Source organism: Oncorhynchus clarkii, chromosome 1 (assembly GCF_045791955.1).
Source record: "Oncorhynchus clarkii lewisi isolate Uvic-CL-2024 chromosome 1, UVic_Ocla_1.0, whole genome shotgun sequence".
Lineage (NCBI taxonomy): Eukaryota > Metazoa > Chordata > Actinopteri > Salmoniformes > Salmonidae > Oncorhynchus > Oncorhynchus clarkii.
Genome location: NC_092147.1, coordinates 20605872 through 20629339, shown reverse-complemented (window position 1 = coordinate 20629339; position 23468 = coordinate 20605872). Strand labels below are relative to the sequence as shown.

At 42.7% G+C, this 23468-nt stretch overlaps 1 pseudogene; it reads right to left on the bottom strand.

Moving 5' to 3' along the window:
• The window catches only part of LOC139415632 (potassium/sodium hyperpolarization-activated cyclic nucleotide-gated channel 2-like), a 105516-nt pseudogene extending 85004 nt beyond the window's left edge, over positions 1-20512 (bottom strand).
• Between the last annotated feature and the right edge of the window lie 2956 nt (positions 20513-23468).

Genomic DNA, 23468 nt, shown 5'->3' with positions numbered 1-23468 from the left:
CTGAGTAAACAACACATTTTGCAATGATCACAAGTTCATCACTGTGTCAATTGTTTATGTCTTTGTTAACATGTCATTCGTGGAGGATACTTGCTGATAGACATTAAATTAATTGACACGATCAGATTAGTGTCTTTTACTGCATCGGCTTCATGAGTTAGGAAGCCAGGAGGCTTCGCTTTCTTAGAAATTCCTGGAGTAGCTGCGTCCTCAACTGTACTCTTGGTGAACCTAGCCAGACCAATCAATTTACACTTTCTTAGCTGTTCAACAAATCATGCTAAAATAGCTAATTACAGTTAAAGTCGGAAGTTTACATACACCTGAGCCAAGTACATTTAAACTCAGTTTTTCACAATTCCTGACATTTAATCCAAGTAAAAATTCCCTGTTAGGTCAGTTAGGATCACCACTTTATTTTAAGAATGTGAAATGTCAGAATAATAGTAGAGAGAATTATTTATTTACTTTCATCACACTCCCAGTGGATCAGAAGTTTACTCAATTAGCATTTGGTAGCGTTGCCTTTAAAATGTTTTAACTTAGGTCAAACGTTTTGGGTAGCCTTCCACAAGCTTCCCAAAATAAGTTGAGTGAATTATGGCCCATTCCTCCTGACAGAGTTGGTGTAACTGAGTCAGGTATTTAGGCCTCCTTGCTCACACACGCTTTTTCAGTTCTGCCCACAATTTTTCTATAGTATTGAGGTCAGGGCTTTGTGACGGCCACTCCAATACCTTGACTTGTTGTCCGTAAGCCATTTTGCCAAAACTTTGGAAGTATGCTTGGGGTCATTGTCCATTTTGAAGACCCATTTGTGACCAAGCTTTAACTTCTTGACTGATATCTTGAGATGTTGCTTCAATATAGCCACATAATTTATCCTCCCTCATGATGCCTTCTATTTTGTGAAGTGCACCAGTCCCTCCTGCAGCAAAGCACCCTCACAACATGATGCTACCATCCCCGTGATTCATGGTTGGGATGGTGTTCTTTGGCTTGCAAGCCTCCCCTTTCACCTCCAAACATAACAATGGTCATTACGGACAAACAGTTCTATTTTTGTTTCATTAGACCAGAGGACATTTCTCGATCTTTGTTCCCATGTGCAGTTGCAAACTGTAGTCTGTGTTTTTATGGGGTTTTTGGAGCAGTGGCTTCTTCCTTGCTGATCGGCCTTTCAGGTTATGTCGATATAGGACTCGTTTTACTGTGGATATCGATACTTTTGTACCTGTTTCCTCCAGCATCTTCACAAGGTCATTTGCTGTTGTTCTGGGATTGAGTTGCACCTTTCACACCAAAGTACGTTCATCTCTAGGAGACAGAACATGTCTCCTTCCTGAGCGGTATGACGGCTGTGTGGTCCCATGGTGTTTATACTTGCATACTGTTGTTTGTACCGATGAACGTGGTACCTTCAGGCGTTTGGAAATTGCTCCCAAGGATGAACCAGACTTGTGGAGGTCTACAATTGTTTTTCTGAGGTCTTGGCTGATTTCTTTTGATTTTCCCATGATGTCAAGCAAAGAGGCACTGAATTTGAAGGTAGGCCTTGAAATACATCCACAGCTACACCTCCAATTGACTCAAATTATGTCAATTAGCCTATCAAAATTTTCCAAGCTGTTTAAAAGCACAGTCAACTTAGTGTATGTAAACTTCTGACCCACTGGAATTGTGATACAGTGAATTATAAGTGAAATAATCTGTCTGTAAACAATTGTTGGAAAAATGACGTGTGTCATGCACAAAGTACATGTCCTAACCGACTTGCCAAAACTATAGTTTGTTAACAAGAAATGTGTGGAGTGGTTGAAAAACTAGTTTTAATGACTCCAACCTAAGTGTATGTAAACTTCCGACTTCAACCGTATGTAAATAAGGTATTTCTGTTTTCTGAAAACCTGTTTTCACTTTGTCATTATTAGGTATTGTGTGTAGATAGCTGAGAATTTGTTTTTATTTAATCAATTTTAGAATTAGGCTGTAACGAAAAAGTCAAGAGGTCTGAATACTTGTGACATTTGAAAAATGCTTTTAGTTTTTTATTTTTGTATTATTTAGTTATTTTTTTAGTTATGTATTTGCTTTTTTATGTATAATCCAACTACCATTTATAGTTGTACAATTTGAAAAGTTAATAATAAATAAATAAAATATTTACAAATAATCACTTGCTGGATGTAACTGAGCTGGATGCTGGATGTAATTCTGATCTGGATGCTGGATGTAATTCTGATCTGGATGCTGGATGTAATTCTGAGCTGGATGCTGGATGTAACTCAGCTGAGCTTATGCTGTCCCCAAGACATCCAGGTAGCTCATCCATCCGTCCAGCTCATTCCAATTCGGCATCCAGTTCAACATTCACTCGAGTGCTCACACTGGCAGGACATCCAGGTGAGACTTTACAGTCTGTCCACATCTTACTGAATGTTACAGCTGCCTCTGCTGATGATTTTGCATTCATGAGAGAAATTCTTCTGATTTGAATGAAAGAGTATTTGACACTGATATGCACCCAAACAAAATCCCAAAGTTCAAACTAAATTGGTGCATTAGAATATTTATAATATGGCATCTGATATTTGCAGGACAATATTTTCATTGCAAGCATGGTTTTGTTCATGTAACATAATTGTATGAATATGTATTGGTGAATAAATATTTTTTTTAAATATGACCCATAAAACCTAGCGGTCAAACACGGAAATGGTTCCAATGATCCTTCCACCATTTATTTTACACATTATGAATTTTACAAACACTTCAAATAACACTTCAAACACTGATATGCACCCAAACAAAATCCCAAAGACCAAACTAAATTGGTGCATCAGAAAATGTATAATATGGATTCCAATATTTGCAGGACAATAATATCATTGCACGCATGGTTCCGTTCATGTAACATAATGGGGCGGCAGGGTAGCCTAGTGGTTAGACCGTTGGACTAGTAACCGGATGGTTGCAAGTTCAAATCCCTAAGCTGACAAGGTACAAATCTGTCGTTCTGTCCATGAACAGGCACTCTTCCTAGCCGTCATTGAAAATAAGAATTTGTTCTTAACTGACTTTAAATAAAGGTTAAATGTATTAATATGTAATGGTGAGAGAAAAAAAATTGAAACGTATGACCCATAAAACTTAGCGGTCAAACACGGAATGGTTCCAATGACACTTCAAATAAAGTATGTGTTTCGTGTAGGCTTACCTTGACCCCTCGGGCAAGGTCAATTTCATCAATATATTTGCTTCAATTTACTATCAAAAATGTAAAATGCTAATTAGCGACAGAGAAGACCTCAGCAAGACTACAAATGTATGCAGGAAGCTCCTGCACGTCATCTCTAGCCGACACTGTCAGCTACCGTTCACTAGCACGATCAGATACCTGTGCAGAATACATGATGAATCCATGTGCTGTATTGAAATTAATTGAATAAAGTGTTGAACTTCTTCTGTCCCCTTTGTCTTAGTGTAGGAAGGAGGAGGTCACACGCCCTCCCAAAGATTTCACCTCGCTTCTGAGGTATCCCGGAAGACCCCGACGTCATCCATGGCCGAGAGGACCCGAGGCTACCCGAGAGTCTCCAAAGTCTGCCAATTCACCTCGTCCCGAGCCGATGCAACTAGGCAGAGCTAGGCTGTCCCCAGCCGAATGCCTACACTGGCTTCACACGAAGAGTTGCCTGTATTACGGGACTACTGGTGATTATGTGTCCTTCTGTCCACTAATAGATCAGGCTCACCAGTAGGGACGAGTACTCTGGTGGGCCATAAGGATAACTTTTCCTCTCCCCTTACTCGCACCCCTTTCCATGCCATGTTGCTGTGGGGTAACCAGTCGAAATCTCTCTGCGTACTCATCGACTCTGGGGCCGATGGGAGTTTTATGTAAGCTATCATGGTGTCCGAACTGGGCATCCCCACTGAGCCCCTCTCCATTCCCATGCATCTTAGAGCACTGGACGGGCGCTCTATATGCCGGGTCACCCACAATACCACTCCCATCAACCTACAAGTGTCAGGGAAACAGAGCGAGGCAGTCCAATTCATGCTAATTAAGTCTCTTCAGGTTCCTGTGGTATTGGGATCATCTTGGCTCCAGCGACAGAATCCCCTCATTAACTGGACTGCTGGAGCCATCATGGGCTGGAGCCTGTTCTGCCACACCCATTGCTTGAAGTCAGCGCAGCCTGCCCTGGGAAGTCTTCTTGTGGGCTCGGTAGTTGTCCCGGACCTCTCTGCCATTCCCGCAGAATACCAGGATATACAGGAGGTTTTCAGTAAGGCCCGGGCCACTTCACTTCCTCCGCATCAACCCTATGACCGTGGGATCGACCTTCTCCCTGGCACCACCCCGCCCCAGGGACGACTGTACTCTCTGTTGGGTCCGGAGACCAAGGCTATGGAGAACTACATTGAGGACTCCGTAGCTGCAGGGTGTATCTGTCCTTCTGCCTCCCCCGCCGGCACAGGGTTCTACTTTGTGGAGAAGTAGGACAAAACCCTGTACCCGTGCATCGACTACCGGGGCCTCAATGACATCACAGTGAATAACCGCTACCCGCTACCACTCATCACCTCGGCCTTCGAGCCACTCCAGGGGGCCACCGTTTTCTCCAAGTTGACCTGCGGAACGCCTATCATCTGGTGCGGATTCAGGGAAGGGACGAGTGGAAGACTGCCTTCAATATAGCCAGCGGTCACTACGAATATCTGGTCATGCCATTCGACCTTACCAATGCCCCAGCTGTGTTCCAGGCCCTGGTTAAGGATGTTCTCCGCGACATGTTGAACCGGTTCGTCTTCGTCTACCTCGACGACATCCTCATTTTCTCCCACTCAGCCCAAGAACACGTGCTCCACGTCCGACAGGTCTTCCAGCACCTCCTGGAGAACCAGCTTTTTGTGAAAGCAGAGAAATGTGAATTCCATCCCCTTCTTTTGTTACATCATCGCTGCAGGAAATTAACAGATTGATCCCGGGAAGGTGAGAGCGTAGTAGATTGGCACCAGCCTACGTCCAGAGTGTAGTGTGTAACGTCTCCTGGAATTTTGCCAACTTTTATAGCCACTTTATCCGGGGCTACAGCACCCTGGCTTCCCCGCTGTATGCACTCACCTCGCCCAAGGTTCCGTTCACGTGGTCCCCAGCTGCTGACCGGGCATTACGTGACCTCAAGCACTGCTTCACCACAGCTCCCATATTGGTTCCTCCTGACCTGTCCCGTCAGTTCGTGGTGGAGGCCGATGCTTCGGATGTCGGAGTGGGGCTGTCCTGTCCCAGCGTTCTGCCCTGGACCTCAAGTTACACCCCTGCGCCTTCTTCTCCCATCACCTCAATGCCACAGAGAGGAATTACGATGTGGGGAATCGTGAGTTTCTCGCAGTGAAGATGGCGTTGTAGAGGTGGAAACACTGGTTGGAGGGGGCGGAACATCCGTTCATTGTGTGGACTGATCACAAGAACCTGGACTATCTCCACACCGCCAAGCGTCTCAATTCCAGGCAAGCTAGGTGGGCCCTGCTTTTCACCTGGATTAACTTCTCCCTCTCCTACCAACAGGGATCCAAGAATATCAAGCCGGATGCGCTGCCATGCCACTATAGCCCCGCGGCTACACCCTCGGACCCCGAGACCATCCTTCCCTCCTCATGCCTGGCGACGTTAATCAGCTGGGGAATAGAGAAGCAGGTCCATCAGGTGCAATGTTCCCAGCAAAACCCCGGGGGCCCAGATAACCAGATGTTTGATCCTGATGCTGTCCACCCTTCGCTCCTGGAGTGGGACCTATCCTCCAGGCTAGACTGCCACCCGGGCTCCCATCAGACCCTGGCCTTTGTGCGGCAACACTTTTGGTGACCTACCATGGTTCCGGACATCTCCGCATTCATCGCTGCCTGCACGATCTGTGCGCAGAACAAGACTCCTTGGCAAGCTCCAGCTGGTCTCATTCAACCATTGCCTGTCCCTCACCGTCCCTGGTCTCACATATCCCTGGACTTCTCCACAGGTCTCCCGCCGTCTGATGGCAACACTGCAATCCTGACAGTAAAGGACCTGTTTTCCAAAGCCTTCCATTTCATTCCTCTCCCCAAGCTACCCTCTGCCAAAGAGACTGCCCAGCTCATGGTGCAGCACGTCTTCCGGATCCATGAACTCCCGGTGGACATGGTCTCCGACCGGGGTCCTCAGTTCTAGTCCCGGTTCTGGAAGGCGTTATGCACACTCATTGGGTCATCGGCCAGCCTGTCCTCCGGGTTCCACCCTCAGTCCAACGGCCAGTCAGAGCAAGCCAATCAAGACCTTGAGACCACTCTTCGCTGCCTTGTCTCCGCCAACCCAACCACCTGGAGCCAGCAACTTGTGTGTGTTGAATAAGCCCGCTACACCCTCCCCTGCTCTGCCACCGGACTCTCGCCTTTCGAGGGCAACACCCTCCCCTGCTCTTCCCGGAGCAAGAGGAAGAGGCCGGCATACCCTCGGGCCAGATGTTTGTCCGCCACTGTCGCCGTACCTGGAAGAGAGCCCAGTCGGCTCTTCTCAAGACTACCTCCAGGTAACGGCGACAAGCGGACTGACACCGGACTTCGGCTCCCCGGTGTCGTCTCGGGAAGAGGGTATGGCTGTCTACTTGAGATCTGCCCCTCCGGGTTGAGTCCTGCAAACTTTCCCCCCATTTTACTGGCCCTTTCCCCATCCCCACAATGATTAGCCCCTTCTGCTGTTCATCTTCTGTTGCCCCGTACCCTCCGTATACATCCCACTTTTCATGTGTCTAGGACTAAAACTATGTCTCACAGCCTTTTGTCTCCTGTTTCGGACTCTGATCTGGATTGTTGACCACTGCCTGCCATTGACCTGTCGTTTGCCTGCCCCCATTTTTGTTATAAACTTTTGTTACTTCAAAACTGTCTGCATCTGGGACAGTTGATACCTTGATACCATGATACCATGTGGAGAAGTACAGCTATAGTGAGGGGCAACTTATCGGTTTGGGCCAATATGGGCCCAATATGAGAGATAAAGTTTATCCTGTATCGGAGTGTAGCTATCAAGTTAAGTTTGAGAATCTTAGCAATACAATGTGTTCTATACAGCTGTCAACATTCTACAAAGAACGATACACTTAATCAATTATCATTAACCAGATTATGTCATCATTCAAATCAAACTTTATTTATACAGCACATTTTTTACAACAAATGTATTTTAAGGTGTTCAAATGATTGTATTGAAAGGCATGTGGCACTTAACATCTTCCATCTTGGCAGGTCTCTGTAGGTGACCAGGTGATTCCCTCTATGCCTCCGTGGAGCTCATACAGGTAGCCATGAAGCCTATTTTGGTGGGTCACAATATCAGCCGTACGGATGTGGAATGCTAGTGGAGGAAGCCAGCCGTGCCCAACTAGGTGCAGTCAGTGGAGGACCTGTACCTGGCCGAAGACTACATACAACCCTCTGTCCCGAGAGCCCACAGAGGAGGATCTTCAGTAGCTAAGGAACCATCTCTGGGGCAGGTTCAGTGGAATGGCATGTCTCCCTGAACCTGAGCCAGAACAACTGCTACCCTCCCTGTCATCCCTGTCTGTACTGGAACATGTAAAAAAAAAAATTAAAAAGGCACCTTGGGCAAGCCGGCATCCTGGTTGGCATGGCGCTGTTGGTGGAGCAGCCGAAAACTATATGGCAGGCAACAGTTCGACAGTGCACCAACCCCAACTGACACACCATGAGAAGATGGAGGTTGACAGCCATAAATTATGGAGCAGTGGTTAGGGCCAAGCGTGTTACTCCATCACTGCTAAAAAAGTGTCCTCAGATCACAGTTGTTGGATGGGTGTCTGTAAAGTGGGGCACAGGTAACAAAGAGGAGGGCATCAAGGCATTTAAAATGGCTACAGGGATGGATGTGCAGGAGGGATTTTGTTCACGGGGTCTGGGATTCTGGGTGGGCACCACAGCTGTGTTGGAGGTCAAGTGTCCCTATGGTGCAAGGGACCTTACTATTGAAGAGACAGTGAAGTTGAAGGATTCCTATATGAAGGAAGGAGGGTTTTACTGCCTCTGTGAAGACAATCCTTCCTGGCACCAGGTCCAACGTCAACTCCACATCACTGGAAGGGATATCTGCTTCTTCGTTGTGTGAACCACCAAAGCCTCCATCACCATCCCCATCCAGCGTGACAATGTCTGACAGACTCCTATTGCTCGGCTTGTCAGCAACTGTTTTCAGGGAAGCCAATGGTCCAAAATTATTCCACATAGTTCATACAGACACACTAGGCTCCCAGAATAGGTTGTCACACCCTGATCTGTTTCAGCTGTCTTTGTGCCTGTCTCCACCAACCTCCGGGTGTCACCCATCTTCCCCATTATCCCCTGTGTATTTATCATTGTGTTCTCTGTTTGTCTGTTGCCAGTTCATTTTGTTTCGTGAAACCTACCAGTGTTTGTTCCCCTGCTCCTGTTTGTTCTTGCTCCTGTTTTCTAGTCCTTCACGGTGTTGACCATTCTGCCTGCCCTGACACTGAGCCTGCCTGCCGTTCTATACTTTGCCCCACCTCACTGGACTATTGACCCCTGCCTGCCCGGACCCTGAGACTGCCTGCCGTTCTGGACCTTTTGCACCCTCTCTGGATTACTGACCTCTGCCTCCCTTTGACCTGTTGTTTGCCTGCCCCTGTACTAGAAATAAACTTTTGATTCTTCGACACTGTCTGCATCTGGCTCATACCTGAAACGTGATAGTTATATTACATACAAGTTTTGTTCAAAGCAGCCAACTAAAGTAATGTAGTTAATTTGATCATGGGCACAGTGGGAATTTATATCTGTGATGTTCAAATAATTTCTTGCTCCCTGTGTCTTACTAGCTGAAGGTCCCAGTCATCCCTGCCTATACCTGAAATTGTTGAAAAACAAGTGAACAATGAATAAAGATCATACACAAACAATAGGCTCCTAGAATAGGTTATATTACATTCAAGTGTTGCTCAAAGCAGCCAACTAAAGTAATGTAGTTAACGTAAGTTCAATCACAAAGGCTGGTCTGACTGCATCTCCTCCCAGTTTCATTCACTAGTACGACACAATTCACATTGCATTTTATAATGGGCACAGGGGAATTTATAGTTGTGATGTTTAAATTACGTCTTACCCCCAGAGTTAGAGAGAGTACATCATTTCCAGCATATCTCCTTGCTGAGGATGGCGTTGATTATGCACTGCTTCTCGTGGGGTGAGCCTGGTGTTCCGCATGTCACTCCTCATGTCTAAAACATGGGGAAAAGGGGACATAAAGTAAAAATGTGGATGCATTTATGAATTCTATGTTTTACACAATATTGTATCATATTTGATGAGTTACTGACCTGTCCGTCCACAGGCTCGATCTGTTGTAGTCTCTACAACTTGACACTTGCACTCGGATCACACTGGCAAAGGATGTCCGTGCACCAGATGGCACAAGGGATGCACTCCTTTTGGACTGGAAAACAAAGAGACATTAGGTTAGTGGTGGGTCTTTCTCAATGCTCTATCAACATCTTTATCTGGACAGAAAATGCGTTGTTTATCATAATACAAACCCACCTTGGACAATGTGACAAATGGTCCCTCAACACCCAATCCTCATGCCTCATTGTTTGTTCTTTTTTCCCAATCAACAGTCTGGATCTTTCTCTGGTAAATACAGGGCCATTTCTCTTTCCCACCGGAAAATGACAGATACAGACCTGATTGTTGCCACTGGGTTTCCGGTCCACCAATCTGAAAGAAAAAAAAATGTTACTTTTACTAGCTAGCTAAGTTGATTACTAAAATGGTCAAATCTATATTAAAATTCCAGAACCCAAAGACCTACACTTGACTAAAGTAACTGTAAAATGGACTGGGCTTTCATCTATCTGCACATCTAAAATCCTACAATGTGAATGGGACATTTCTGCTGGGATGGAATTATCTGGAATGCTCAACTAGATGATCAGGACTGTCTAGGGTACTATTTGACGAAGAGGTTTAGTATTGTGATGAGCTATATGACTGTACTTCTGATTCTAATTATCAAGGGGGAAGTTAAAACCCTCAGCGGTGAGGTCATTGAGGAGGACAAACAGTGATAGGGGGATCATCTGAAAGGGACTGACATGCAGGGATGGAACATAAGGATTTTGGGCACTGGCCAGCAGACCACAATTTTCTACTAGCCCGGGTCCTAACTCTGTGGCATGCGATGTTTGTAAAGTTTGGCACATTTTCTACTAGCCATTTCACTGTTGTGCCAGGCTAGTTTGGCACATTGTCTACTAGCCCAGTCTGAAAAGTACTATCCTCGGGCTAGTTTAATTTCCATCCCTGTTGACGTGTATAACTGACTTCACAGGTCATTTGATTAGTCGTGTACAGATGCACTCGTGGAACAAAACCATTTTGTGTTTTGTATGGGAAAACATTGAACCCACAAGTCCTTTGATAGCCAGCTAGTTAACGTTAGGTCACCGTTCATAAGTAGTCACACTTTTCCCTGTGGTGACATGTTAATTAATGTTAAATAATGTTAGCTAGTTAGCGCTAATCACTAACGTTAGGCACATTTGCTAATTCAGAAGAATGGCGCCGGAGGGGATGTCTGCCGTTTTACGGGCTCTTAACCAATTGTGCTATTTTGTGTGTTTTTTCACACTGTTTGTAACTTATTTTGTACATAATGTTGATGCTACCATCTCTTATGACCGAAAAGAGCTTCCGGATATCAGAACAGCGATTACTCACCTCGAACTGGATGAAGATATTTTCTTTAATGAGTCCGACGCAAAGGATATAAGTAATGTTGCTCCCAGACAAGGCCCAAATTACTGTCATTCACGTGAAGAAAATAAGTAAATACAGGGGGCGGAGATCAGGGTGCCTTGTGAGAATTCGTTGGCGATTAGGTAATGGTAGTCTCGAGGTATAGTACCTCATGATAACCTGTAGACCACACTATCTACCAAGAGAGATTTCATCTATATTTTTCGTAGCCGTCTATTTACCACCACAAACCGAAGCTGGCACTAAGACCTTACTCAACAAGCTGTATAAAGCCGTAAGCAAACAAGAAAATGCTCATCCAGAAGCGGCGCTCCTAGTGGCCGGGGACTGTGTGGTGCCAGGAAAACAACCTCTCCCTTAACATGAACAAGACAAAGGAGATGATCGTGGACTACAGGAAAAGGAGGACCGAACAAGCACCCATTCACGTCGATGGAGCTGAAGTGGAGCGGGTCGAGATTTTCAAGTACCTTGGTGTCCAAACTATCATGGTCCAAACACACCAAGAAAGTAATGAAGATGGCCTTTTCCCCCTCAGGAGACTGAAAAGATTTGGCATGAGTCCCTAGATCCTCAAAAAGTTATACAGCTGCACCATCGAGATCATCCTGGTCGGTTGCATCACCGCCTGGTATGGCAACTGCTCAGCATCTGACCGTAAAACGCTAACAGGGTTAGGGAGTAAAGGATTACATGTAACATTTAAGGGATTACAAAAAAAACGGTTACCAACAAAAAATTATATAATCAGATTACAGATACTTTGGAAAAACTAGATGATTACTTCAAGGATTACTTTTAAATTCAGAAAGGATGTTTCGGAAAAAACATATTTCACACTTTCCTGTTTTCTCAATGACATTCTAATCAGCATTGAAAAATTGAGCAAGTTTAAGTTTGTTCCACCTGAGCGAGTCTGACCACAAGACAGAGACCACTATGATGACACACCAAATGTGTTTGATCGATCGTGGGAAAAGCACAGCAATAAGCTTTGGTCCAAGGTATGTCTTCCAATGGTGCGACTGCTGTCGGCATCCAAAGATTATCCAACTTCCATAAACGCTTGGAGGTAAGGATGACAGCAGTGATGTAGTCTATGGCGATACAGATATCACTTAATGATTTCTACATAGCGCATTTATGTGAATCACACTGCTGCTCCCTCGTTTAGCTATTTGCAATTTACTGATTGTGGTTGTTGTGGATGGTGGTTCACAAATCTAAATGTGTATTTGAACCCAATAATGGTTGAATTCAAGAAGTTTAAGCTGCTTATCAATCATTGTTTTTGAAACCAGTGGACAGCCAGTGAAAAATGCGCTCTTGCAACAGCTGCATAGTGTGGATCCCAGCCAATGTAATATACACTGATAAAAAAAATCTATAGGCCTAATGGACACATGCTCAAACTCGCACACATTTGATAGACTTAAAGGGGTAACCTGTAGTTAATAAATGACAGTCTATCATTACTTTAAGACATGAAGGTCAGTCAATGTGGAACATTTCAAGAACTTTGAAAGTTTCTTCAAGTGCAGTCGCAAAAACCATCAAGCACCATGATGAAACTGGCTCTCATGAGGACCGCCACAGGAAAGGAAGACCCAGAGTTACCTCTGCTGCAGATTATTTTATTTATTTCACCTTTATTTAACCAGGTAGGCCAGTTGAGAGCAAGTTCTCATTTACAACTGCGACCTGGCCAAGAATAAAGCAAAGCAGTTCGACACATACAACAACACAGAGTTACACATGGAATAAACAAACATACAGTCAATATTTACAGTAGAAAATAAATCTATATACAGTGTGTGCAAATGAGGTAAGATAAGGGAGGTAAGGCAACAAATAGGCCATGGTGACAAAGTAATTACAATATACCAATTAAACACTGAGGTGATTAATGTAAAGATGAATGTGCAAGTAGAGATACTGGGGTGCAAAGGAGCAAGATAAATAAATACAGTAGGGGGATGAGGTAGTTGGATGGCTATATTACAGACGGGCTATGTAATGGTGCAGTGATCTGTGAGCTACTCTGACAGCTGGTGCTTAAAGCTAGTGAGGGAGATATGAGTCTCCAGCTTCAGTGATTTTTGCAGTTCATTGGCAGCAGAGAACTGGAAGGAAAGGTGGTCAAAGGAGGAATTGGCTTTGGAGGTGACTAGTGAGATATACCTGCTGGAGCGCGTGCTACGGGTGGGTACTGCTAAGGTGACCAGTGAGCTGAGATAAGGCACGGCTTTACCTAGCAGAGACAGATGATAAATTAATTAGAATAACTGCACCTCAGATTGCAGCCCAAATAAATGCTTCACAGAGTTCAAGTAACAGACACATCTCAACATCAACTGTTGACAAACAAGGAACAAAGAAACTACTACTAATGGACACCAATAAGAATAAGAGACTTGCTTGGGCCAAGACACACGAGCAATAGACATTAACCCTGTGGAAATTTGTCTGATGAGTCCAAATTCGAGATTTTTGGTTCTAACCGTCTTTGTGAAACGACGATTAGATGAAAGAATGATCTCTGCATGTGTGGTTCCCACCATGAAGCATGGAGGAGGAGGTGGGATTGTGTGGGGGTGCTTTGCTGGTGACACTGTCTGTGATTTATTTAGAATTCAAGGCACACTTAACCAGCATGGCTACCACAGCATTCTGCAGCAATACACCATCCCATCTAGTTTGCGCTTAGTGGGACTATCATTTGTTTTTCAACAGGACAATGACCCAATACACCTACAGGCTGTGTAAGTGTTATTTGACCAAGGAGGAGAGTTATGGAGTGCTGCATCAGATGACCTGGCCTCCACAATCACCTGACCTAAACCCAATTGAGATGGTTTGGGATAAGTTGGACCGCAGAGTGATGGAAAAGCAGCCAACAAGTGCTCAGCATATGTGGAAACTTCTTCAAAACTGTTGGAAAAGCATTCCAGAAGAAGCTGGCTGAGAGAATGCCAAGAGCGTACAAAACTGTCATCAAGGCAAAGAGTGGCTACTTTGAAGAATTTCAAATATAAAATATATTTTGATTTGTTAAACACTTTTTTTGGTTACTACATGATATCATATGTGTTATTTCATAGTTTTGATGTCTTCACTATTATGAAGAAATTTAGAAAATAGTCAAAAATAAAGAAAAACCCTTGAATGAGTAGGTGTTCAAACCTTTGACTGGTACCCTATATCATTTAATTATTGAAGAATATAACATAACTGTCACACTCCATGAGAACCCAAAATATAAGTTTGTTTTTCTTTAATGTTTGTAAACATTGTAAATGTAAACACACACTGTATACCCTCATAACATGGTTAAAACAATCATGTTGCTATCATGGATGGTCAAGTCTTTAAATGCATAGCTCTGTCTATTAATCTGAGAGTGGTTACATTTCTCCAGGCCTATCCCTCAGCTTTTTTATCAAAACAGAGGTCCAACAATTTTGATATTTTTTAATCTGTTGATTTTCCCTTTAAACAGCTGCATATTATCAAGATATCAAAGTGTCACCAACAAAAAGGTAAACAATAGGCCTATAGCAAATGCAGCATATAACATACATTTTTCACATGTAAATAGCACTTTTTAGCAGCGCTCAAAGCATGCCATTCCATGAGCGCAGCATTTATTTTTCAACTCGAATCAATGAGCCCCAATCAGGTCTCTATGACAACAAAATCATAAACAACAGAGTAGGGCTGGCTAATAAGTCCTTAGTTTTGGGGTTATGCTCAGGTAAAAACTATTTGGCTAATCTATACTTCCATATTTCCAAGTACTATTCTTGAAGATAAAGGGGTATAACATTTATTGAAGTGACTGTAACTCTGATAAGACTTTGGTTTTTAATGTAAAGATATAATTTTATAATATTATTATATGTAGTAGAAAGCAATGGGTTAGAAGAAGCCTACATTACCAAAACATTTTTTTTGTAACACCTATATATGGCCAGCTATGTAAACTTTAACATTGATTTATCCTGCAATAGATATCGTTCAATTGGTAACATACAGTTGAAGTCGGAAGTTTACATACACTTAGGTTGGAGTCATTAAAACTCGTTTTCAACCACTCCACAAATTTCTTGCGATCAAACTATAGTTCTGGCAAGTCGGTTATGACATCTACTTTGTGCATAACACAGGTAATTTATCCAACAATTAGTTACAGACAGATTATTTCACTTACAATTCACTCTATCACAATTCCAGTGGGTCAGAAGTTTACATGCTCTAAGTTGACTGTGCCTTTAAACAGCTTGGAAAATTCCAGAAAATTATGTCATGGCTTTAGAAGATTCTGATAGGCTAATTTACATAATTTGAGTCAATTGGAGGTGTACCTGTGGATGTATTTCAAGGCCTACCTTCAAACTTAGTGCCTCTTTGCTTGACATCATGGGGAAATCAAAAGAAATCAGCCAGACCTCCATAAGTTTGGTTCATCCTTGGGAGAAATTTCCAAATGCCTGAAGGTACCACGTTCATCTGTACAAACAATAGTACGCAAGTATAAACACCATGGGACCATGCAGCTGTCATACCGCTCAGGAAAGAGACGCGTTCTGTCTCCTAGAGATGAACGTACTGTGGTGCAAAAAGTGCAAATCAATCCCAGAACAGTAAAGAACCTTGTGAAGATACTGGAGGAAACAGGTACAAAAGTATCTATATCAACAGGAAAACGAGTCCTATATCAACATACGTAACATGAAAGGCCGCTCAGCAAGGAAGAAGCCACTGCTCCAAAACCGCCATTAAAAAGCCAGACTATGGTTTGAAACTGCACATGGGGACAAAGATCGTACTTTTTGGAGAAATGTTCTCTGGTCTGATGAAACAAAAATAGAAATGTTTGGCCATAATGACCATCGTTATGTTTGGAGGAAAAAGGGGGAGGCTTGCAAGCCAAAGAACACCATCCCAACCGTGAAGCACGGGGGTGGCAGCATCATGTTGTGGGGGTGCTTTGCTGCAGGAGGGACTAGTGCACTTCACAAAATAGATGGCATCATGAGGGAGGATAAATTATGTGAATATATTGAAGCAACATTTCAAGACATCAGTCAAGAACTTAAAGCTTGGTCGCAAATGGGTCTTCCAAATGGACAATGACCCCAAGCATACTTCCAAAGTTGTGGCAAAATTGCTTAAGGACAACAAAGTCAATGCATTGGTGGCCATCACAAAGCCCTGAACTCAATCCCATAGAAAATTTGTGGTCTCAATTGAAAAAGCGTGTGCGAGCAAGGAGGCCTACAAACCTGACTCAGTTACACCAGCTCTGTAAGGAGGAATGGGCCAAAATTCACCCAACTTATTGTGGGAAGGTTGTGGAAGGCTACCCAAAACGTTTGACTAGTTAAACAATTTAAAGGCAATGCCACAAATACTAATATAGTGTATGTAAACTTCTGACCCACTGGGAATGTGATGATAGAAATAAAAGCTGAAATAAATCATTGTCTCTATTATTATTCTGACATTTCACATTCTTAAAATAAAGTGGTGATCCTAACTGACCTAAGATTGGGAATTTTTACTTGGATTAAATGTCAGGAATTGTGAAAAACTGAGTTTACATCTATTTGGCTAAGGTGTATGTAAACTTCCGACTTAAACTGTACAGTTTTGTCTTCTTCTAATGCCTCTTATGGGGAAAGTAATCTAAAAGTAACTGAATGTGATCAAATTACATTACTGAGTTTGGGTAATCCAAAAGTTACGTTACTGATTACAATTTTGGACAGGTAAGTAGTAACTGTAATGGATTACGTTTAGAAAGTGACCTACCCAACCCTTGGCGGTACAGGGGGTAGTGCGTACATCACTGGGGCCAAGCTTCCTGCCATCCAGGACCTATATTCTCGGCGGTGTCAGAAGAAGGCCCCAAAAAATGTCAAAGATCCCAGTCACCCAAGTCATAGACTGTTCTCTCTGCTACCGCACGACAACCGGTACCGGAGCGCCAAGTCTAGGTCCAAAAGGCTTCTTAACATCTTCTACCCCCAAGCCATAAGACTGCTTAATAATTAATCAAATGGCGACCCGGACTATTTGCATTGATCCCCCCCCTCCTTTGTTTTTACACCTCTGCTACTCGCTGTTTATTATCTATGCATAGTCACTTTACCCCTAACTACATGTACAAATTACCTCGACTAAACTGTACCCCTGCACATTGACTCTGTACCCCCCTGTATATAGCCTCATTATTGTTATTTTATTGTGTTTATTTTTATTTTTGTTTATTTAGTAAATATTTTCTTAACTCTATTTTCTTAAAACTGCATTGTTGGTTAAGGGCTTGTAAGTAAGCATTACACGGTAAGGTCTACACACCTGTTGTATTCGGTGCATGTGGCAAATCAAATCTGATTTATTTTAATATGTCACTGCTTATTGGTAAAGTCCCACTACACCAGGGTGAGATATCGTGCAACCTTTAGCTAGCTAACGTTAGCTAATGTAGATAACTAGCCAACCAAGGTGCCTAACTACCTAGCTCACCAGGCGATATTCAGCTAGCTGTATATCTGCCCTGGTAGGCTAACGTCAGCTAGCATGTCACCAAGTGAAAAAGTATGACTACACAAACTGTGAGCTAACGTTATGAAGCTGGCTAGCTCACAAAGAACTTAATAATAGGTAAATAATAAAAGATCAAAACAGTCGCTATGCTATCCTATGTTGGTTTTCTTTTTACTTGTAAGGAAAGTAAAGTGTGTTGTACACATAACTACAGTCGGTGATTATCTAGCTAATTTTCAAAAGCATCTAGCTAACCACAGCTCTTTGACCAAAATAGCTTGTTAGCAGCTAGCAAACAGGGCTTACCTTATCACACAACTCCAGCGAAGCCTCTCACTCAGAGGACGGAAAACGATCAAATACACGTGTGCATATCAAAGTAACATTACTGGTTACAATCCGGTGTAGAGCACAGAACCATCCTTGCTTCTGATCGACGGAGAGACCTAAGGTTAGCTAGTTAGCTAAAAAGGCCAGGGTAATTTAAAAATTGAGAGTAATGAAAAATGCTACGGTAGCTAGCTAGGTAATTTGAAAAATGCTAAACAAGAATACACACAAGAAATACAAAATATCAATTATTTACACAAGAAACTAGAAAGGCTGTAATATCTACTTGCTAGGTTACTTGTGGATGAGTTTGCATGAAGAAATGTGGAGGTTCTTTCCACCCTGTGCCTTGAGTGGTTACGTCAAAACTTGCATCAGGATATGTAGTTCTGTATGATAGCCACATTAGCGGCTAATTAGCATTTTATTTTTGGAAAGTTATTACAGAAGAATATACTGATAAAAGTTACCTTGTCTGTGGTTATCAAAACGTAATGCCGGGATAAGCATACACAAAACACAAACCTTATGAAGTAGTTTGAAATTACCCTACGGAAAAATGAATGGTGAAAAAACGATTGAAACCATTTTTGGGTTTTACAGCTAGGTTTTATGGGTATTATGGTTCATACTGTACTCAATTTACCAAGTTATTTAACAACAAAAAATATCAGATATCTGTGTACAACGCTGTAATCAATCAGGCACGATAAGGGAATTTGACAAAATGTGTTGTAATAGAAAAGCCTGACTTGCTTATTTAAATAAATGTTAAATTAAAATTAAATTAAAATAAACTGAAAGCATGCTTAATAAATTGCCCATGAAGCATTTTTTATAAAGGAACTATAGGACAATTATTTCATTAATCTGTTTTACTGTTTAATGTGTATTTAAAGATACACTATGCAAAAATCGTTCCTCCGTTTCCTGCTTGCTAATTTCAGTTTATGTGATAAAACAAGCAAGGATAGTGTAGATAATCATTGTACCATCTAAACCGCTGTGAAATATATTGTATTTTCAGCTATTTGAAGCTGGTGTACAAAACCGAAAGTAAAAGACTAAAAAATTAAACTTAAGAACGGGAAGCATGGAAATAGCTCACATAGAATAGATCTACTGCTTCTTAGTCTTGCTTTCAATGAGAATGACAGATCTATAACTCACTTTTCTATGTGAATGTGATCTAGTCCCCAAAAAGTTCCATATTGCAGCTTTAATATTTTATTTAACTAGGCAAATCAGTTAAGAACCAATTTGTATTTACAATGACCGCCTAGGAACAGTGGGTTAACTGGGCAGAAGGACCGTTTTTTTTTTTACCTTGTCAGCTCGGGGATTCGATGTAGCAACCTTTCTGTTACTGGCCCAACGCTCTAACCACTAGGCTAGCCTGCCTAAATAATAGTTTAATATTATGTTTACCAAGTAACTTCACCACCAACAAGTAATTTTTGGTCAGCTGATTTATGCAGGAGGCATCACTGCAAGTCCCAGACTATTCATTACAAACGTGAGACATTACTATAAATAGGCCTTTCCTTTGTATGTTAACTACTACGCTTTGAGCCTTACGCAACACGCGTCCCTAAACCAACTATGTTCCATCATGGAAAAGGTCATTAGACACAAATCTATCAAAACTGCGCAATGATGAGGAGAATGTGTAAAATACTTTTTCGGGTTTTAGATTCGGTGTTTTGTCAATATTTTTTGGTCTATAATTTCAGATTTGCATTTTGTGGCGATACATTACTGATAAAAAGCTGCAAACCTCACTGACAGCAAAATATGGATGTCAACAAATCTACACATTTAACATTCCTCCATAGTTTACTTCCAATGCGTAATATCAATTTGGTTAATTGTGATTTAAATTAAAGTTATGTGTCTTGGTTAAATGATTATACTTGTTCAGCCCATGGATAACCAATTTGCGCCCAACCTCAGTGCCACTTTACACTTACCTGAAATCGCTGTATGGATGAATAATCCAATTACCGGCCGATTTGACGCGCTGTTGTTCCTTTTCAACAGCTTTTTGGCTCCCAAACATACGCAGTGAAAATTTATTAACTCCAGGCTGAAGCATGGAACTAAATTGCCGCTGCATGTATGTCCGATTGTCATTTGGTTCCCCATCATCTGTCACAATCTGGGATATATCCTCAGATTTAAAACATGAGACAGAATTCATCTTCTGTTGGTTCTGCACAGAGGACGATGCTTTTCTACTAGGGGCATTTGAGAAGGAAACTCTGGGGTCCTTTTTCACAGTGGCAGTAGTTGTTTCCCCGGCCACCTCGGTCCCTTGCCCCTGTGCTAAGGACCCCGCTGAGGTAATAGAACCGTCCATGCTGGCGACTCTTGAATTACATCTAGACTGCCTTTTCCCGTCGTCGGGTTCAACTATTCCTGCTGTCTGCTTCTCCTGCCTAAAATATGATGGAGGACAGGCTCCCAGAAATGTTGGGGTCCCTTCTGCAATCTCCGCTTTTGTTGCATATCATACCGTTAATGCCTTCACCTGTCCAACCAGTAGCCAACCCGGTTAGCGCTGTTCCTGTGGCTGAGTCCTGTTCAGCCCTGTAGTCTGAGGCGCCACCGCCAGCAGCATCTCCCTGGCATTACAGAGCACAGTTTGTGGCGCGTGTAGGAACACTAGGTGCGGACTCCTCGCCTTGCATGAGCCACAGCTCATTGTTATTCGAGTTCTTGCTGTTCTTGTTGACGCAGCTCCCCCTCCTGGTGTAAATTTCTTAATCTTCATACTTCCACGTTTCCTATCACCTCCACCACCAAAGGAGCCGGTGTTGTGCCGAAAATTCCCCCCCTGCCAGAACCCCCCCCCCTCCCCACTTCGCGTGAACGCACACACACTCAATTCTTCATTGCTTCGATTTGCATGCTAATTGATATTTCTGATCTCGTTAGGCTGCGTTTCATTACATTTTTTTATATCGGTTTGATCGCGGGGGAGGCACTAGTAATGTCTGCAGTTTTCGGTTTGGCTATTTGTTTCAAGTGTATTAGTCTATAAATAAATCTATTTGCTAAACTTCGTCATCTCTCCCATGTCTTATTCGAATAGTAGTTGTTCTGAAATGTTTATTGCTTTTCTACATTTTACTCCCTCCTCTGTTTAATATAACAGACATACATTAATTATTAATTTCGGTTGCCTATCCTGAAGTGAAGTTTGTTCAATAGAAAGTATTTGACTCTAGACACAAAATTAAGGAAATTAGAAGTGGGGATTTTGGCAGGCTAAAAATCGAGGAGGGAGTACAATGTAGGCAAGCAATAAATTACAATATTCAATGATTACATTTCTCATTAACAGGTTATAGGCTACGTGTGAACCACAAAGTCAGAACAGTAGCGGAAATTAAGAGGGGAAAATAGACTAAATTATTAGGGTAAGGCACATGGGCTACTTAAATATATATATATATATTTAACCTTTATTTAACCATGTTGTTGGGGATGGAAATGTCAGATTTTTTGGTGGCCTTCCTAAGCTAGGATTCAGACACGGCTAGGACATCAGGGTTGGCGGAGTGTGCTAAAGCAGGGAATAAAACAAACTTAGGGAGGAGGCTTCTGATGTTAACATGCATGAAACCAAGGCATTTACGCTTTTCAGAAGTCAACAAATGATAGTGCCTGGGGAATAGGAGTGGAACTGGGGGCTATAGGGCCTGGGTTAACCTTTATATCACCAGAGGAACAGAGAAGGAGTAGGATAAGGGTACAGCTAAAGGCTATAAGAACTGGTCGTCTAGTGCATTGGGGACAGAGAATAAAAGGAGCAGATTGCTGGGCATGGAATAATAGATTCAAGGCATAATGTAGAGACAAGGGTATGGTAGAATGTGAGTACAGTGGAGGTAAACCTAGGTGTTGAGTGACGATGAGTGAGGTTTCGTCTCTGGTAGCACCAGTTAAGCCAGGTGAGGTCTCCGCATGTGTGTGGGGTGGGACAAAAGAGCTACCAAAGGCATTTTGAGCGGGACTCAGGGCTCTATAGTGAAATAAAACAATAAGTACTAGCCAAGACAGAGAGGCATATTGACATTAGAGAGAGGCATAAAGCAATCACAGTTGTTGATCAGGAGAGCTAAGACAACTATGGGTAAATGGCAATGAATGGGCAGAGCGGGTCAGTTAGGTACATACAGTACCTGAGTTCGAGGCTGGGGCCGACAGGTAAACAAAATGAGGTACCATGTTATTGAAACAGTCCAGGGGGCATCAGCTGTGTAGCCGAGTGATCATAGGGTCAAAAGAGCAGCAATAGGTGAGTCAGGGTGCCGTTTGATAGTCACTACTACTCTAGGCGAGCAGGGGACACAGCGTTCAGAAAAGCTAGCGGGCCGGGGCTAGTAGATTGTTCTTCGGTGACATCGTAACAGAATAGCCTGTTGAGACCACATCGGGCGATCACGTCGGCAGTCCAGTCGTGATGGCGGGACTCTGTGTCGACAATAAAGGGTCCAGGCCAATTGGAAAAGGAGGTATTGTAGCCCTAGAATTAGCTGGTATATGGGCCTAGCTCAAGGCTAGCTGGTGCTTGCTTCGGGACAGAGGCGTTAGTTAACAGTAGCCACTCGTTTGCAGCTAGTTAGCTGCAATGATCGGTGTGATCCGGTGTAATGATCCTGAGCGGCAGGAATCCGGTGATATGGTAGAGAGAAGCAGTCCGATATATTCTGGGTTGATATCGCGCAGATATCGCGCTGATATCGTGTTGATATCATGCAGTCCGATATGCTCTGGGTTGATATCGCGCTACTAACAGCTTACTACACAACATATACCTAGCATTTCTTTATTAGCTACAGTATGCATATCTCTCTGGTATATTGCATCATTTATGCAGCGGCATACAATACATTTTTGGACTCACATTGTTGTGCTGTTCTCACTTGAACAGGAAGGTGGTGTAATGGTAATTTCTTTTGTCATCAAACTTTGTCATCAAAGTCTGGCACTTTCTGGATTAATGGTGCTTTCAAAACAACTGGGAAATCGAAGAAGAAAAACATTTGAATCATGATGACGTCAGTGATCTTCATGTCGTAGCTCTAGAAAGAGGCCTGAGTTCCCGATTTACAATTCCGAGTTGGATGACCGTTCAAAATCTATTTTCCCAGTCGTAGCTCGTTTTTCCAGAGTTCCCAGTTGTCTTGAACTTACTAAAATCAGATTTTGCAGTTCCAAGTTAACAGTTGTTTTGAGCGGGGCACAAATCATTCTTCATTGACAGCATGGTCAATGTTGACTGTTTATAATTTTAAACTAGGAAAAAAGACCCTTAATCTTAGACTTGGGACCACACAGTCACAGCCACTCCACTAAATAGAAGGCTAATGATTGTTTGGCGATGCCTGCAGTTAGCCACTGATTCCTTCCAAATCACTCATTGTTGAATTTGCGTTTTCCAACTTGTTGTGTAACGTTTATGTCCAATGGCCGATGAGCACCGATACGTTTTATCTATAATTTCTCTTCATTATTTCTCTTCAATTGACAAGGATTAAAAAAGATTTGCCAGTAGATTGTCGACTGGATTCATTATGATGACTGCTAGCGAAGATTTTGAAAGTGTGATGTTGACATAATCAGTCCAATCAAAGCTACTGTAGATATAAATTAGGATTTGACATCATTTTATCTGTGGCCAAATAATTACCTTGAGCCTTCTTGGATGGACACTTCTAATGTAACTCTATGTAACTCTATGGCAGCACCCTTAG